Source organism: Staurois parvus, unplaced genomic scaffold (assembly GCF_062004578.1).
Source record: "Staurois parvus isolate SC_StPar_1 unplaced genomic scaffold, SC_StPar_1.0 ptg000243l, whole genome shotgun sequence".
In the NCBI taxonomy this organism is placed as follows: Eukaryota; Metazoa; Chordata; class Amphibia; order Anura; family Ranidae; genus Staurois; species Staurois parvus.
In genome coordinates this window covers 9,234,796-9,255,265 of record NW_028318039.1, presented here as the reverse complement: position 1 = coordinate 9,255,265, position 20,470 = coordinate 9,234,796, and positions in this window count along the sequence as shown.

The window sequence follows — 20,470 nt, the reverse complement described above, 5'->3', positions numbered from 1 at the left end:
ATGCTTTAATATCTGCTGCACACCGCTTTGTTATGTACATTGTGCTGCATATTCCCTTTTTCACACTGCCACATTCAGTAGGCCATGCTGTTGTCCATTCCTCAATTACACAGGCTCATTCTGTACATTATATTTGAAAGACAAAAAAGAGGGCGCACAGGCCTAGTGCATTACCATAAAAATAGGATTTATTGCTGAAAAGTAAATAGCTGGTATCTGACGCGTTTCCTCGAAACGCGTCAGCCACCAGCTTCCAGTCCCTCACCAGACCACCCACAGGGGTTCCTGTACCGCCCTGCATCCCTAGTGACGTGCTTTCCATGCATATTTGATTTTACGTCATTTTATTTTGTGAGTATTTTACTTTTCAGCAATAAATCCTATTTTTAAGGTAATGCACTAGGCCTGTGCGCCCTCTTTTTTGTCTTTCACATATAGCTTCTTTTGGATATCCCTGGTCCGTTGAGGGCAGCAAGGCCCGCATTTCTCTCATCCATGTGTGGACAACTATAGCGGGGAGTCCACAGTTCAGTGCAGGAGTACATGCATACGGTTGCTACATTCTTCATTTTGTACATTCCCTATTCCATACCACCTTGTTATGTATGCTGTTCTTTACATTTCCTACACTACACTGTCCTGTTCTGTACATTTCACTGTACATGGGACCATAGCCAGCAGGCCAACCTACAAACAGGTAATGAATATAGACCACTAGAACAACCTTTATTGGATATAAATAGGCCATGGCCTGGTTTCCTGGTTTTAAAAAATATCATCACAAGAAATTATTATCACACCATAACTTTATTTAATAAATTAGTTTATCAACATCTCAACCCAGCCACCATGACTCGAGCTGAAAAATCATTAATATACACCGTTTTCTTACATTTCCCCTTTGCTTTATAAACAAAGTGACCCACCACATAATCTGTCCTCAATTGGGGAGGGAGGGAAGCTCCTCTTGCCACTGACTCTCTGGCGAATGGCACTGAACCCTTCAAGCAGCTCCTTTAAATACGGAAACCCAAGCCTTTTGGAATCATCTGAGGGGGGGAGTCATCTGACTTCCTTTAACAAATCACGCTTCAGCCCCCCAAGTTTCCAGAAGGTTCACTAACATGTATTCTTCAGCAGCACCTTAAGACCCATTCATCTTAATGACAAATGGTGTTTTTCTGCCGCTGTCACAGTCCCATGACTAAAAGGGGGGCTGAAAAGGGCACAACCCCATTTTCCTGTCATTCCCTATTCCATACCACCTCATAGGATAGCAGAAATGAGCTTATCGCACATCCATGAAATAAAACACACACTAAGAAAATTAACTCTTAAATATTTATTAGATATTTAATTGGCCATGATGTTATTCAAAGGTAACCTTAAATGATTAATAATACATATCAAAGAAAAATATCTAGCCATCCTGGCTGAAACCAAACAAGCAATTATCAATACAGGTTCACATTGTCCATCCAGATATACTGGACAATTAAACCCTGAACAAAACAGCATGAAAGCTGATAAAGAAAATGGGGGGGGGGGGGGTAGGAGGGAGCCGAGGTCTGGTCCAGAGGAGCGGCAGGCAGCAGTATTAATAGGGGAAAAAGCATGGGATGAAAGCCCGCCATTTGCACAGACCAATTATGGGTTGTTGCTGGGGGAGAATCCCAAGCAACAACCAATAACAACAACATGACTATTTATTTTAATGAACAACTGGCCCTTTGTACTATCCTATGGGGGTCCTGCTGACCGCTAGTGACCTTGCATTTTGTGGCTAGATCCAATAATGGTTTATAATTCCTGTTACTGACATAAACAATGGGGCACTATTCCTCCCACTGGCCCCAACAATGCAGCAATATTCCTCCCACTGACACCAATGATGGGGCACTATTCCTTCCACTGACACCAGCAATGGGGCAATATTTCTCCAACTGACCTCAACAATGGGGCAATATTCCTCCCCCTGACATCAACAATGGTGGATTATTCTTCTCCTTTATGCCAAAGATGCACTGTTTACACTCACTGACGCGGGACAATTTCTACTCCCAATGGCCACAGTCCAGCCCCTCTCAGGTCTGAAGGACAGTAAACTGGCCCTTTGTTTGAAAAGTTTGGAGACCCCTGTTTTAATGGATGCCTTTTTCCATCCTCACTTCTCCACATAACAGAATTCTTGTGTGGGCTGTAATGATAAAGCGCACCAATGGAGCAGACTGACTACGGCTATAGTGTAATCATTTATTAAGTATCTTAAAAACATGCGAAAAACCACATCCAAATAAGATAAAAGTGAAAAAGACAGCATGTAAAACTCACATAAAAACCTGCTACACTTCTAAGCAGTAAACTAGTCTGTCCCAGAATGGTGTGTGGTAGCAGGGAATAGTGTAAGCAGGTGCAAGGTCCCATTTAGCTAGAGCCCTCCTGTAGTGATGTCAAGGGTGAGTCCATGCCCATATTTAAGCCAGGTCAGGAGAAGCATTAATGAATTTGGGGCATGGGAGCCATAGACCCCACCAGTGTGCAGATGTAGTTGTTAAGTAGAAGCCCTGGACATGGTTGGAGAACAGGAGAGTTGGTCCTGCACTCAGATGAATCGGTTGTAGTCATCCTGTCTCTTATGGTGGTTTAGGCTAGAATTGGTTCCAAAAGGCTGTTTAGGCCAGGTCAAGTGTTCCCTAAAGTGAGGCTATACCTCTGGAGGACCTGGGAAAAGTGTACCCAAGCCAGAGGTGAACAGCAGTGACCTTGTCTCAGGAGAATGCTCATAGGGAGTTATGAGCTGGGCACAGACTGCCTAAGGCAAACCAGAGCCCTATAGTTGAGTACTAATGACCCTGTAGAAGAGAGAAGCTGAGTAGGAGCAGATGGTTTACTAGAAATGTGTGCTGCTTTCACATGTGACTGTTGTGGATCTTCCACTATAAGTGATTGACAAAATGCTGTCAAGTGTTCCTGGATAGTATGCCTTTGTGATGTGACTGCAATTGCCATCTTAAAGTAACATTGGTAAAGTGCAACAACTCTTTTGTATGGACATCCTTCCTTCAAATGTAAATGTTAATGGAGATGGGTCAAAATGGCAGAAGGTTAAAGCTTTCAGCAGGAAGATTGTTTTTACAAGAAGTGGGGCAGGGACCTGCTTTCTTGGGTCCAATACACAGGTATTTGAAAGCTTTTGTACACATTTGATTCTGTGCAGCAGCATAACGTCAACGCATAGACTCCATCCTACATGTTTCATCCAATAGGACATCTTCAGGGACCTCTAGAACCAGTTGCCCACCATATTTTTGTAGCCACCCTTACTACTCCTATCTAGGAGGAGGTGGGAAAATTCAAGCATGTTTGCATAAGCATTCAGGCATATTACTGGGGCTGCCTTTCCACCTTCTTTATGAATACCAGGATCTCTAGCTAAACAGCTCAAGACCTATTTGTAAAAATATTCTGCCAAATTTCCAAAGACCTGATCATAACTATAACCACCAGGGGCGGACTGACCATTTGGAAACTCGGACACTTCCCGAGGGCCCGGGGTCAGTAGGGGGCCCCATGAGATGCCCCTGGTACCTTTTTCATAGGCTTTTTTGAGTTTGGGCAAGGACAAAGGGGCCCCATGATCCCCTATTGCCCGGGGGCCCTATGAGTTGTCAGTCCGCCCCTGATAACCACAACCGAATTCCTAAACAATAAAATAAACTCTCCATAAAGGAATAATAAATAATAAAAATAAAATAAAATATTAAAACCACCCTTAAATGAACTTAAAGTCCCCCTAAAATTTTTTTGTTAAAAGCAGATCCACGATGACATTAGAAATAGCATTAACAACTGGAATAATTAAATATTAAAAGCATTGTAATTACTTAGAAAATCGTAAACATTTACCAGGATCTTGGAAGCAGGCAGGCGCCATGATGTTGGACCAATCACAGCAGGTCAAATGACGATTTTAAACAATGGATGGCTTCCTTTCATGCCATCCATTGTATACAATTGTGTCACTAGCTGTGATTAGTCACAGTGATCACATGTACAGATTGAGCCAATCACAGCTCACCTGTGTCATGTGATTAGCCGTAGCCAATCACAGATTATCACAACAAAAAAATCTAAATTAATCAATTTCATTCAGTTAAATGCTTGCTTATAGCAAAGAAATTATTTTCTATAAGCAAGGATAATGTGTGAAAGTCACTAGTCAGTGTCTCTGATCACCTTCACACCATTTACACGATGGCACAGTACTGCACTGGTGATAGTATGTTAAAAAAAATAAAGGGAAACACATTTTTTCTTAATTTCTTCATTTTCCAAAAAATGATGCCAAAACAATTACAACTTCAAAAAACTCGCCACACCTCTTAATAAATGCCTTGAACTGTCAACTTTGCAAAAAGGGGTCATTTAGAGGATATCTGTACTGTCCTGACATTTTTAGGCCTCAAGAAATTAGAATGGCCATCAGTACTTCAGGACTGATCAATTTATATTTAGTTACATACCATAGTTTGTGCACTCAACTTTCCTACACACTAAATAATAAATACTGTTTTTGTTATTTTCACCAAAGAAATGTAGCAGGATACATCTTGGCCTAAATTTATGAAGAACAGTTATTTATTTGAAAAATGATATTACAGAAACAAAGAAAAATGTGTTTTTTCATTAATTTAGCGAAAAATAAAAATGGTGATTAAGTACTACCAAAAGAAAACTCTAGTTGTGTTAACAAAATGCTAAAAAATTCAGTTTGGGTACAGCATTGCATGACCGCACAATAGACATGCAGAATAATTTTGGATAGCTGTGTTTTGATTGATCTGGCTGTGTTTGCTACACTTGTTGTAGCATATATCTCTGGTGAGTGTGCAATTTATTTGGTGTTTGGTTAAAGCCCACACACTGACAGATTTGATGCAGATTGGGTTGGATGGAGGAAGACACTTCACATTTTCTATATCCTTAATACTTGATTTTGGTCTCTAACAGAAATACTTTTCTCCCCTTGAACTTGTTTTATGTATGTGTTTTGTGCCATTGGTGGTTAGAGTATAGTTGCACTAAAATATTTCAATAATCTTTTTTTACTTCGTATTTATTTTTATACATTTTAAATATTGATCTATTTAATTGATTCACACACATTTTTTGGTGGTGCTGCAATTACCGTATTTTTCGCTCCATAAGATGTACTTGTTTCCCCCCCAAAAATGGGGGGAAATGTCTGTGTGTCTTATGAAGCGAATATTGACCAGCCCCCCCGCATCACTGCCACCATGTTAGGGTTTAACCATTAGCCGACCGGCCAATGGCCGTTTGGCGGCTTCAGAAGTGTCTCTCCACTCCGGGTGCACGCCATTTGGCGTGCTCCCGCACATGCGCCGTTTGCGCTAATGCAGAGCGGCACAGCAGTGCGATCTATCACCGGCCGTGCACCTCGGACACAGCCGATGACAGATCCGAGTACCGGCTCCCGTTGCTGGTACCATGTGACCTGCTGTGACCAATCACAGCAGGTCACATGACAGTTGTATACAATGGATGGCTTCATTCATGATGCCATCCATTGTATACTAGTGCCTAGCTGTGAATGGTCACAGCTAATCACATGCACATGGCATGTGATTAGCTATGACCAAATCACAGCTAAGCACAAAAAAAAAAAAAAAAAAAGCTGAATGAATCGATTTCATTCAGGTAAATGCTTGCTTATAGCAAAGTAATTCTTTGCTATAAGCAAATTGTGTAAAAAAAAAAATAAAAAAATACTGATCACTTCCCCAAAGTAGTACAATGTTACTATGGTAACATTGTACTACTTTGGTCATAGTAAAATATGAAAAACACTTTAAAAATTTTTTTTAAAAAAATGTAATAAAAAATTAAATATAATAAAAAAAAAATATATATATATATATATATTTTTTTTTTCATACTGTCACCAGTCAGTGTCCTTGTTCACCGCCATGCCAGTTATATGATGACGCTGTACTGCACTGGTGACAGTATGTAAAAAAAAAATAGTGAAAATAAATTTTTTCATTTTCCGAAAAATTATGACAAAAAAATACAACTTCAAAAAACTCGCCATGCCTCTTATGAAGTACGTCGGACTGTCTACTCTGCAAAAAGGGGTCATTTGGGGATATCTGTACTATTCTGACATTCTTGGACCTCAAGAAATTAGATTGGCTGTCAGTACTTCAGGATTGATCAATATTCAGATATATACCATAGTTTGTGAACTCTATAACTTTCCTACAAACTAAAAAATACATCCTAATTTGGGTTATTTTCACCAAAGACATGTAGCAGAATACATCTCGGCCTAAATTTATGAAGAACAATTATTTATTTGTAAACTTTTATAACAGAAACAAAGAAAAATGTGGGGGTTTTTTTCAAAATTTTTGGTCTTTTTTTGTTAATTTAGCAAAAAATAAAAACCCCAGCGGTGATTAAATACCACCAAAAGAAAGCTCTAGTTGTGTGAAGAAAATGATAAAATTTTAGTTTGGGTACAGTGTTGTATGACCACGCAATTGTCATTCAAAGTGTGAGAGCACTGAAACCTGAAAAATGGCCTGGGCAGGAAGGTGTAAAATTGCACGGTATTGAAACGGTTAAAGCCAGCGGTCAGCTATTAAGTGGAGCCCCCTTTCACCTCGGGCTGTCCCATCCCACTGGAGTGTGCGGCCTGTCCCCGGACTCTCTCCGAAGCTCCTCATCCTCCCAGGAAGTCAATGCCAGGCAATACGCTCCCCTTTCTGAACCCTCAGCCTGCAATACAGTGAATCCAACCCCACTCTGGTTTGTAGGTGCGGCCTGTCCTTGAAGCTCCTCCCCCTAGCAGGCATATCACTGCTGGGCATTGCGCCCCCACTCCCCTGGCCCGTGGCCTGCTTTACAGTAAAGTCTGGTCCCATTCCACTCTATTGTGCGGCCTGTCCCCAGAGGTCCTCCCGTTCCTGGCATGTCATAGCAGGTAGTGCATCCTTTGCCTCCTCTAGCCTGCAGCCTTCTGTAAGGTAAGATGCCAGTGTGGATGGTGAAATTTGTAGTCCTTTTTTTATGTACTATGTATCTGGATGTATGGTGCATCTGCAGATCATTTGTTATTCGGGAGGGGGGGCCCTGTTGGGACTTTCTGGCTTAAGGACGGGGGGATGCCCAGTAATCAGGTGGAGTCCTTAAAGTCTCTCGTCATACAGTGATGATGGTTCTTAATGCCATTGTTGACTGCTGTTCGCTTTACATGGTTGAAATGTTATATTTTATTAAATATTTTAGTACACCATTTGGTTCAGAATATTTTTTTTCTTGCATTCCTTCTCTAAAACCTAGGTTCATCTTATGGTCAGGTGCATCTTATGGAGCAAAAAATATGGTCTTTATTTATACATACCCATGAGAATTTATATATCAATCCATACAGTTGCTAGCAGCCCAGATTTTGTACCATAGCGCTAACTTTTTTGGTTTTGGGACTTGAAGGTTATGCATTCCAGATTGCTGTGAATGGATGATGTGGCTGTGCAAGGGGAGACCTGCACAGCCATGCAGATTTTAATTTGTGACCCCTGCCTGCTGTAACAGGGAAGGGGGGATTAGGGGATAAGGGGAGTCTTTTTAAACATGTTACATGTTACACCCTAAATACAGATGTAAAATGTAATATGTTCAAACATTAAACTTATCTTTTAAATATTTTATGTAAGGGAACCTGGGTTGCCACTTGCCACATTATAAATAGACTGTAATAAAAGTCCTAGCTAGCTAAACAAATACTGTACATACAGTAAATAATTTTACTAATGAATAACATCTTCTTGGCTAATTTTTTCCTTACTATGATAAATCTTCTTGTATAAAGTACCTATAAATTAAATTGTACAATAGCTTAACAATATGCCCATTTTAAATGAATGTTCCTAATTAAAACTACAATGGCCTGTTGGATACACAGCAAAAAGGTGTCTCTGGTAGTGGTGAGGCAATCTGCCCTAGGTACAGTTCATCAGGGGTTCCACAAACTTCAGAAGAGTTCAGATGCTAAACCAAAACCCCTTTGAAATTAATAGTGGCCAAATCTGTCAAATTAAAAATTCCTGTTTTCTGAACTATTAGGAAAAGGGTTGTCAAAAATAACATGGGGAGTTGGGCACTGTCCTTGGGAACACGTATCAATGCAATAAAAACTTTAAAAACACCATCAAATTTCACCTGGTGGATTAACAATGGCCTATTATTTTTTACAAATGTTTTGGAGAATTCCACATTCATATCCTTTTCTTCTCTTCAAGCCTCTTACCATATTCCCCACACTGAACGCTTCAGGTTTTTTCAAATTAGACACTTTTACACCACCCATTTTAAACAACAGCCAGTACACCCCCATCATTTTGTGAATGCATTTGTCAAAAAAATCCAAGGGGAAGAGGTCTTATATATGTGATTTATAACAGTTTGGTGAATACGAACCCCCAAGTTAAACTTCTATATATGCAAAAATAGGAATCAGACGGTAACTTAACTCTCTCCATAGGTGACTGGGCAGAATGCATTGTGAACCTTCGTAAATGCACTAGACCGCTTACATTTTATGAAACCGCTGTTAAACTCTTTATCAGATGATATTTTACACCTGTAAAATTTCATTCTATTTTTCCATTAGTTTCTCCTGATTGTTTTAAAGGGTGCCTATCCCTAGGTTCATTCACCTATATCTATATCACCCATTCACCTATATCTTTTGGGAATGTGAGAGAATTGCCCCTATTTGGCGCAAACTTGAAACTTTCTCTACCGCTATATTTGGCACGCCTACTCTCATTACCCTAGCCAATTGTTTACTTTTCACTACTATCTCAGGGCTTTCTGTCCCCAGATGAAACTTGTCCATACCATTTGTGTTTCTATACACTGGCTTATAGCTAGACACTGGAAGTCTCCATCAGTTCCCATTCCACAATTAAAAACGAGAGTAGACTTGATTTGCCGTTTGGAAAAAATATTTCACATGTTATATAACTCTGACTTTTTACAACACTAAATAGGATCCCTGGCTTGAACATTCAAATCTCTTTTTATAAATTACTGAATGTTAATTGGCCCATTGTTATCCTTTGCTGAATGGATCACTTATTTGTCACGCATATTGGCCTTCGCTGCTTATATCCTGGTATTGTCTTGTTTATCTTCTTTTTTTACCCTGGTTATATATATTCACCTCTAATCATTTTTTTCTGCAATACCCTATTTTGTATATTTGTATAACCGTGCTTTTTTTGTACCCCCAATATATACCTAAGAAAAGTTTGTAAACAAAAAAAAAAAAAGGAAAAGAGTTTTAAAATTGCTGACAATTTCTTTAGGGGAAGTCATGTGATTTGTGATGTAGCCTGCAAGGCGGGGCCAGATGATGTCATCATGCTAACCAGGAAGTAATAGGGCACACTACAGCACCAGTGCTGATTGCTGATTATTCCCAAGGGATTCTGTGAGCTGTTACACCGATGTGGGCCTAGAATGGCTGTGCCCAAAGAAAATATGAGTGTTTTTAATATGTTAATAAAATAATTTTAGCAATACAAAAAGCACTCTGAGGAGTTTATGCATTTCATTTTTAAGTTATCTCTTTCTTTTGGTGGTATTTGATTACCTGTGCATTTTTTAAACTTTTGAGCTATAAACAAAAAAAGACTGACAATTTTGAGAAAAAAAACAATATTTTTGACTTTTTGCTATTAAACATATCCAATAAAAAAATGTAAAAAATCAAATTTCGTCATAAATTTACACCAAAATGTATTCTTCTACATGTCTTTGCTAAAAAAAAATCATAATATCTGTAAATGAATTGATATACAGTATGTGAAAGTTATAGAATTTACAAATGCCGGTATATTTACTTGAATTTTTTTTTTTACTAGTAATGGCGGCGATCAGCAACTTATAGCAGGACTGCGGCGGACATTCTGACACTGGGGGGAACTGACTTGGTGTCACTGACATCCCCAGTGACACCAATATAGTGATCAGTGCTAATTAAAAGCACTGACACTGTACTAATGGCACTGGGCAGGAAGGGGTTAACATCTGGGGCAATCAAAGAGTTAACTGTGTGCTGTGTGTGCTTTACTATGGGGCTGTGTCTGTGCTTTCCACTGAAAGCACACTGCTTTGTATGGCTCTGCTATGCAGAGCCATACAAAGCAGTGTACTGGAGCCAATAGGGGAGAGAACTGTATTGTTTACATACAGTTTTCTCCCCCCGTCGGTATTACTTGGCAAACACCGGGTGTCGGTGAGATTGTAAGCCGAGGCCGCGCACACCGCCTACCCGGAAATGCAAAATCACGTATATATATACGTGATTTTGCGCACCCCTGACGCCCTGTAGCAGTATTTCTGCTATAGGGCAGCGGTAAAGCAGTTAAAGCAGTGCAAAGAGTAATGATTCACAAATAGCACCTTCTGACCAGTGCAGGTTACAACATTTTGCTCTTAGTCTTATCAAATAACTTTTTATGAGACTTGAGCTGATACTGTGATTACATCTGTCAGGTAGATTTGAAAAGAATGTTGCCTTGAGTGTTTTACAGATGTCCTTAAAATAGAACTAAATGCATTTGTTTTAATTTTGTATAAAGTAAGAGTAACCTCTCTCAGGGTTTTTTCCATATGTGTCCCATTGGAGAGATTTCCCTTCACTTTCTGTCCCACAGCCAAAACAGGAAGGGCTAGGAAAGTTGTCATTAAAGTAGTCACCAGAATCATCAGAACTATTGCCCTTATTGGAAGAATTTCCATCTATTACTGCTCTGTTGACAGCCCAGATTTTGGATTTTATTTCTCCTTCACATAACACTAAACATAACAAATAGAGAGGGTTAATCTCTCCAACTGAGGCACAGACAACAATAAAAACCTGACAAGTGTTCTAATCCTTCTCTACTCTCTCTACTTTACAGCAGGGGTCCTTAAACTTTATAAACAGGGGGCCAGTTCATGGACCTTCGCACTGTTGGGGGGCCGGACCATAGTTTGAAAAAAATATGAACAAATTCCTATGCACACCGCACATATCTTATTTGTAGTGCAAAAAAACAGGAAAAAATAACACTATTTAAAATTCACTGCACTCTGTAACACACTGGACAATGCAATGCACTGTACACTGGAACGCACTGGACACCGCAATGCACTGTACAATGTAACGCACTGGACACCACAATGCACTGTATACTGTAACGCACGTGACACTGCAATACACTGTACTCTGTAATGCACTGGACACCGCAATTCACTGTACTGTGTAATGCACTGGATACCACAATGCACTGTACACTAACGCACTGGACACCACAATGCACTGTACACTGTAACACACTGGACACCACAAAACAATGTACTCTGTAGCATACTGGACACCGCAATGCACTGCACACTGTAACACACTGGACACCGCAATGCACTGTAATGCACTGGACACCACAATGCACTGTAACGCACTGGAAACCACAATGCACTGTACACTGTAACGCACTGGACACCACAATGCACTGTACACTGTAACGCACTGGACACCACAATGTACTGTACACTGTAACCCACTTGACACCGCAATGTACTGTACTCTGTAATTCACTGGAAACTGCAATGCATTGTACACTGTATCGCACTGGGCACCTCACTGCACTGTACACTGTAACACACTGGACACCGCAATGCACTGTAATGCACTGGAAACCACAATGCACTGTACACTGTAACGCACTGGAAACCACAATGCACTGTACACTGTAACGCACTGGACACCACAATGCACTGTACACTGTAACACACTTGACACCTCAATGTACTGTACTCTGTAACGCACTGGACACCGCAATGCATTGTACACTGTAATGAACTGAACACGATAATGCACTCTACCTGGTGCCTGGTGTGCTCTCCTCCTCTCCTGTTGCTCCTCTGGCTGCAGCAGGTGTAATCAGGGGCTTCCAGGCTACCGCTCCCTGGGTACTCGCTGAGTACCCATCGAGCAGCCTAGCTATTTGCAGGCTGTCACCGTTTTTCTTTATTTGCGATTTATTTATTTTTTGGCAGGCCAGATAAATGGCTTTGGTGGGCTGTATCTGGCCCGATGGCCATAGTTTGAGGACCCCTGCTTTAGAGGAAAACATATGCTTGTTGTTTCACTACTTTTTCAACAATTCTTCACTGATACAGATTATTTTAAGCTATGTAAATAAGTCTGGTGTCTGAAAAATCATCTGTGTCTGGAATTTTTGGTTTTCAGTATTTGTTTCATTAAAATAAGACAAAGGAAGTAATGCTCCCATTCTGCTACAGACATTGTTGACAGATTACCAAGATAAAGGTTTACCTTACTCAAATAATGTGTCATTATACTACTAATTTAGTATTTAACAAAACTTTCCACAGTTCTGCATTAAACTGCTACACGTTCTAAAAACATGTTACATGAACATTGTTTTACCATTTAAACATCAAATTGAACTTTATCTTTTTTGAAGTTTTTTTTTCTTTTGACAAACTATGTTCATTTTTTTGGGCTATTTTTAACTATTGATATTTCTTTAATAATAGAGGTTTTAGAACTGCTATACCTAATCTAAGTGATCCAGATGAGCAGAATTTGTTTTCAACTGAGATTTGGGATTTTCTAGCAGTTAATAAGAGAAAAGTTGGTTGAAGCATACAATAACAAATATATTGTTCATTGGTTCACTCATGGTAGTTCATCATCAGATGTTTATAATAGAATATATATTTTAAAAATATAATTTTCATTAAAAAAAATATACTGCATGTTATACTACATAAAATAGCAATGAAGGTAACAGGGCAATACAGTACTTCTTCATTGCGACTGAACATATGAAAATATTTAAAATTATATAGCCCTAATTAATATACATTAGCTTATAACACTTGATGGTATGAATTGTGAAATTATATAACAATGATTAACACAATTATTAACTACATTTCCAGGATGTAGGCAATTACATCTTGACTGATAAATATTGCAGTCTAAAGATTATGAAAAGTTTATATTACGACAATCAAATCATTTATATCAAATTGCAAAATTCATAAGACTAAATTGATTTTCAATAATCACATGATCATCTACAATTGAAACATTAAATAAATCAATCTAAATTAGCTGCCACAAAAATGTGACTAGTCTTCCCAGAAAATTAAAAATGTACGGTATATTTAATCTTGGCAATGTACATAGTCAATGTCAATCAGAATCTGCAAATGATAATAATTCAACTTTTATAAGAGCATATGTTCTATATTAATACAGAATATCTTATTCAAACTTTTCCGTGACATTATGTCAATGCTCCAGCTCATAAATGTGTTACAGTCATATGTACCTGGAATGGGTACACAGGCTGTTCTTAAACAACAACATAAGAAGAAAGCTCTTAATTCAAACACAAAAGCTCTAAAAAAATAGCCTGACAAATGCATATGGACCCAGAAGACTTATAACATAATTTATGAGTGTGGGTATTTGTACCAGAGCAGCAATTATCTTGATGTTACCACTAGGGATGGGCTTGATGTTTGAGTTGGACATAAGTTAGACTTGAACATTGGCTGTTTGTGTGTTCACAGAACACATGAATGGTAAAGGCGTTCACAGTGCAATGGAAGAGCCATGATTGGCCAAAGCAATGCACCTTACCACAGGTCAGGTGCAATGCTTTGGCCAATCACAGCACAATTGGGTGGAGCTAGTGGTGATGTCACCACTAGCTCAGCCAAATTGTTTACATATGACTGTCAAATATCAGATTATGGTAAGTGCTTAGCCAGTGCGGATGGGTCAACAGGCGTCAGGTTTTTTTTAAAATTTTGTCAAGCTGGCTTCATCGTGACAATGCTAGACACCGTGATTGATGATGGATTACAAGGATGGCTTTTTTTTTTAAATAAAGGACTTGTCAAAAACTCTGTGACCAAGCCTTAGTGAGCGGAGCGTGGCCAGAATGGCAGCTGAGGCCATTCCTCAATATTGGACTCCTGGGATCGGTTGAGCAGCATCCATCCCTTCATGTGTATTGGCTGACACTGGAATCACTGAGACTCGTGCTCCCCTCTTCTCATTTGCAGGTCTATTGCATCACTTATGTCTACTTTTTACTGAATTTAACCCTTTAGTGAATGAGTAAGGGTACAAGTACCCCTTACTTATTCACAAGAGGGGGCAGCATCAGGGTGCCCCCTTATTTAAAGGGGTACACGGATGTTAATAAACTCCCCTGCCCACAGACCCCCACAACCACTGGGCCTGGGTTGTGGTGAAGAGACCCTTGTCCCCATCGGCATGGGGACACCATAACACTTCTCCCCCCCATTTTTGGGAGGTGGAGTTCCCCTTAAAAAGTCCTAACAGGCTTAAAAACACATTTTACTGTGGGGTCCCACTTTCCTACCAGACCTAAAGGGTCTGGTATGGATTAGGGTGGAGGGAACCCCATGCTGCTTTTCTTTTCTTTTTTTTAAATTACTTACTTAAATTACTTATTTTTATTAAAATTACTTTAAGCAATGAAAAATGACTACCCCTTTAAAAATAGGTTTGAATGCAAACCAAACATAGGGGTGTTCAGCCCATCACTACTTACCACCACAAGGGTACATAAACTGAATTTGGTTCTGCTTAAATAGTACATATGCTTGTCTTCTAATATAGCCAGGGAGCGATCAGTACCAAGCATATATAGTAAGAATGCTTTGTGCCATCAGTGCATCTTACTAAAGGGGTGGATACCTCCATCCAAAGTCTGCTTTTCCATTTGCATTTCCTAACTGTACTGCAAAGTCACTGCTGGGACACTGTTACTACCACAAATAAGCTTAGGAGGATGTTACTGCAGAGGATTTGTGTTTAGATGTAGTTTCCAGGTGACAAATGAATGATGTGGTTGCAGAGACACCGCTGATCACTCAGTTCTCCCTCTCTCTGTGCATAGACCAGTGAATGTTAGTCACCGCCATCTGCTCTGCCCCTCCAGCACTCACTGGAGAGCTGGACTGGGTAGGGGACAGGAGCAGCTGGCTCAGGCTATCAGGGATCACTGAGAGGCTGAGCCAGGTGCTGATCCAGGCTCCTGAGTGGATCTCAACCATATGGTTGTGATCTTTCCCCAGTCTGGACCTGCTGAGTGATGTCAGCTAACGGTGGACTTTAGCTTTAATGAGCTTTGGCTGTACTTATCCTTTAAGATCTTTGATTAAATTGTGTTGCTCAATGTCCTTGTACTTCAGTTCCTTTTATGTTCCATCTCCTGTACAGTCTTCTGTTTTTCGCCACATCCTGTATATCATTCTTCCCCGGCTATACTCTGAAAATGGCAACTGCCACTAAATACTATGCTTTTATATGGTTCTGATGAGGGGAGGACACACTGAAGTCTTACAATCATCAAAGGCATTACTGAGTGCTTTACCAACTATTAAAAACATTCATATAAGATGGAAAACTGGTGAAAAAACATTGTAGTGCATAGTAACAATCATCCCAAGTTTCAAGAAATCAATTTGTTTGCTAGTAATAAAGAGTTATTTTCCAAATCAAAAATATCTTCTATTTCTCAAAGAAAACTTGTCAAAGATAAGTTGTATGGGTAGTGCTTGGTAAACATATGCTAACTACAATGCATCCCCAATATAACAACCAGACGACAGCAGAAAATTAGGCTTTGCAAATGATATATTTTACACAAGCTTGCTTACTTGGATAATGTAAGATGTTACTGATTTAGCTGCTGGCTAATACGTTCTTGTCTTCATTCAAAATAACTTAATTTTAGACATCCTCAGAGGGAGTTAAAACCAGATGTCAGCATGCATTTCAAAAATGATATTGCAGAGGCACAACTGCACATCCAATATAACTATGAAATGTTACATATGATATCTATGCCCTATGACACTAACAGTACCTACACAAGAAAGAAATGAGACTTTGCACAGCATTTTATAAGAGAAAAACTTCAGGTTATATATTTAATTCCTAAAGTTATTATGCATTTGTTCACACATATGCATTTTTGGTAGATAACTCATAAGGGTGATGAGAACGAGAAGGTAAAATGTAAAACAGGCACATTCAATTCATTTCCTACGAAATTTGAGGAGCTAAAAACCAAATATAAAACACATGACAGAAACTCATGTATGCAAATCACAGGAATAAGATATAAAATTAACACTCCATGTATTGTGTTACCAAGATTTTGCCGCGGAAAACCAATAATGTCTTTGTAAGCAAATAAAAGCATTACCTGGTAGGACATATCATAGTTATCATGTTGAATACTCAAAGAAAATGGATGAATTACTACTATATAGTACCTCTAAAATATATTTAAACAGAACTGATAATTTATCTTCCATAGCAAGGGACCAGAAATGTGAACAGATTAAATATTGATGGTAAATGGCTAATTGGAACAAACATTTGCGATACCTGATGGAAATCTAAGCAATGTCTTACATATCTCAAAAAACTATGTTCAACAATCCTATGTAGCTTTTGTGCTCTCAATTGTTATTGTGTAAACAAAATAGAAAAATAAATTAAAAAGCATGTAATATGAGTAAACAACTAGCAAAAATGTGCAGTGAGAAGACAGCAGGGTGAATAGATCATTCTTAGCTCCCATTTGGCTAACTTTCACATTGCAGGATGTGCTGCATAAGCCATGACTTTTCTACATAAGTCTCTTTTTTACATGTTATTAAATTAATCCCTTGCCTTCTTCTAAAAAAAGCATATTGTTTAAAGATCTCAAAACCTCAATCAGAAATGTACATGCACAAGTGAATAAGTCAAAGAAGTGACATGTTCCCCTCTCACCGCCTCTATGCATACTGCTCTATTCAAGGTTTCAAAGAGAATAAGCATTCCTAGAAGGAAATAACTACTAGTATGCTCTCATTTTAGATTATTCATAGATAAACCATAGTGCTCTTGAGATCTTTTGTCATGTATTAGATGTTTATTTGTAAAACTGAAATTGTATTTATTATCTTTAAAGAAAATTAAAGGAAAAGTTCACTTTTGGGAACATGTTACATATTCCACCCATTTTTAGGGTGGAACATGCAACATATGTTCCCACTGCTGCAGCTGGTCACCGATCATCTCTCTTCCTGATCATCTCTCTTCGGGGAGGAGTTCCCCAAACTAGCTGTCACTTTTTGAAAAGATATTGGATTCACAGAGTTCTGTGAATGAGTCAAATACAAGTACAGACATTCTTTGCAGTTGTTAGCTTGTAGTTCTCAATGAACTACCACAGCGCTGTTTAGCTCTGTGGTAGTTTCATTGATTCTTCCCGTTAGTGTGCAATTGCTTGCCAGTAAAATGAGATCTGCATAGCATCAGCTATCTGCTGATAACTGGTGGAATGCTTTGCAGGCTCCTAAAAAATAGTAAATGCACATTTGTTTTTACCTGCAAAAAATGCATTTATTATTGATTTTTAAATGTGAACTTATCCTTTAAAGAGAAAAATATGATCGCAAAACCTTCACTGTTTCCCTTCAACACTTTATTGAGACAGGGTAAGCAGCAAGTCTATCCACACTGGAAGTATCACTACCCCTAAATTGCTGCATTTGTTTTGAGACTCTGAAACTTTACCCTGATTCTGAAAGGCATATACTGTAGGTTGAGTAGGCTTCCCATACATTCATGACTCTCTTGTCTTAAGTATCACAGCAAGAATGATCTTTCCTTATTGCAGTTACCTTGCATGCATATAGCATGAAACCATAAGGGAAAAACAATGTCTTGCAGTCTAAAAAAAAGATGATTTTACCTGTAAGAATAGGTGTAAATTTTAGAGGTGGTGCCACCCAAAACATTAAATAGGTAGGCAACCCTTTTTATTAATGTATCCAACAGTGTATCCAAGTACACTGTATAAGTACAAGTTTATGATGTGATCCAGTAGTGAACGTTGTCAGTAGTTTTATATTCAGAAAGATTTTCTGTGGACAGATGTTCTGTGGGTCAATAGGCATCAGCAATTAACAGCATATCATCTCCACATTGTGCAGCATTACTTGCCCCAGCAGTGTTTCTTTCATTGAAAGATTCAAACAAATTTTTACTGTATTGTATTAAGTATTTTGTTTGTGCATTAGTTTTTGGGTTTTTTTTAAATAAAACCCAACAATGGGAAGGTCCAGATAGGTCAGTGGATGGAGTTTACCATTGCTGAACTAAATTGATGTTTTGAACAATAAAGCAGAGGCCCCTCCATGTCTCCCATGATGACAGATTTAGCTCCTTTCCCTTTCAGTGGTAAACAGATCTAATCACATACCTAGGTATTAAACTAACGGCTGACCCCTGGGACTTATATTTGGCTAATTCTCTACTTCTCTTATGTGCGATAAGCAAGTAAAGTGCAATTTTGTTGGCTTGGTCGGATAAGAATTTTTTTTTAAAATTGTTATTCAAATTGTCCCTATCACACTCCCTAACCTTTATTTTCAACTGGTGCGACTTGAATTCATCAAGTTTGTATAGAACGGTAAATTCCCTTGCTAGTCATAGTCTCTTCTGCATGGGGCTAAGGACTGTGGAGGTCTTGGATTAATGGATCTTATCCTATACCATCAGGCTAATGCATTGACTCATATTGTTAACTGGAACTCTTTTGTCCATGGCAAACTGTGGGCATCACTAGAGAAAATGTTGGTAAAACACAACTTAGCATGTGCCCCTTCGCTTGTAAGTTCTTACGAAGGGCTTGCTGACTCCACTTCTCCATTAATTTCCTCTACACTGTCAATCTGGGACAGGTTAAATAAATGATATGGCTTAGCTTCTTTTCCCTTCTCTCTTCTTTGGGGGGGGGGGTTCCCTTGGTTGACCCCTGGGAAACATATGGCATTTTTAGACCCTGGGGAGGCCCTGCTGAGATTAGAGGCTTCCTGTTCTAAATGGCTCAGACTTAAAGAGTAATTCCACTTTTGTTGAGAAAAAAACCTTCCCCTCTAGGGGATCTATGTACATTACAAGGATTTAACAAACTTTGTTGCAGATTCCTATCATTTGTTATTCTGAAGAAGTAGATGTTTGTTTGTGTGTTTCCATGTCCAGAGTGAATTTGTATAGGAGTAGCTGATCAATCATCAATCAGCTGCTGCACCTTCAGGGCACTAATGAGGAAAATTGCAAGGTCTGCATCCCTTTAGATGTGATTTCCCATAGGGAGTAATTTAACATTGTTGTTGCAGGGGATACCAAAAATTTTACTTGTATCTTAGTGTACACTTCTGGGAAAATCAGTAAGCCAATCACACAAGCAGGAAATTAAATTTTCATGGGGAGTTCTGTACACACTCTGTGTACAGAACACCTCTAGGCAGCCATATTGCATTGCATTTTACAGAAAATACAGCACTGCAGATTGGAAAGGAAAGGTAATGTTTAATAACATTCAATTACAATATGACTTGAGTCACAATTGTAAACACTATATTTTTTTTGTATTTGCTAATTTTTTTCATCCTACAAAAGTGGAGTTACCATTTAAAATCTCTGTCGGAATTATGACAAGACTGGGGTTTTACCCCGTTGAATAGCTAAGGCACTTCCAACTGTAGCGCTTCTTCAGAAGTCTATGGCCTGGAGTACAACCTAAAGATTCTCTTACATCCTTTGAGGCTCTCTGTTAGGCTCTGTGTGTTGTCGGTGACAGCCCCACTAGACTCCTGTCCAAGTTGTACAATTCTCATTAGATCTTTCCACTCGCACCACCTAAAATTATATTAGGGAGTGGAAGACTGTGTTAGGGTGCAAATTCCTTAATGGTGTAGTAGACAAAATCACCAAGCTGGTGCATACTTCCTCTGTTTGTTCCAAACTGCAGGAGTCCTGTTATGCTGGTATAGGGTACTGGATAAACTGTGCCAAATATATTCATTGACATCTGCGCAGTGCTGGAGGGGTTGCGGACAATGAGGAACATTCTTCTATTTATGGTGAGATTGCCCCCTGATTAATCATGTTATACAACACCAATTCAAGGATGATCCCTCCCCCCCTTCTTATTTCATGCTTGGGCAAATACAAGTGATCATTTTTACCTCATCATTCATAATACTGTTGAAGAGCCTCATACTGATGCACTGGAAATCTGAGATGGCTCCAACAGTCAAATAATGGCTCTTGAAGGTGCACAACCTACAACAAGCTGAGGAACTTGGGCTCTGTGGATAAATTTAATATCCTCTGACACCTATAAAAAATTGCTAATGTGATCATTTTGAGTTTAAAGCTATAGATTCTCATCTTATAAAGACTATTTTTGAGATGTCTGGACTGAGGTAAAATTGCACTGCTGTCTGTTTTCTCCCCCCCCCCCTTCTTTTTTTA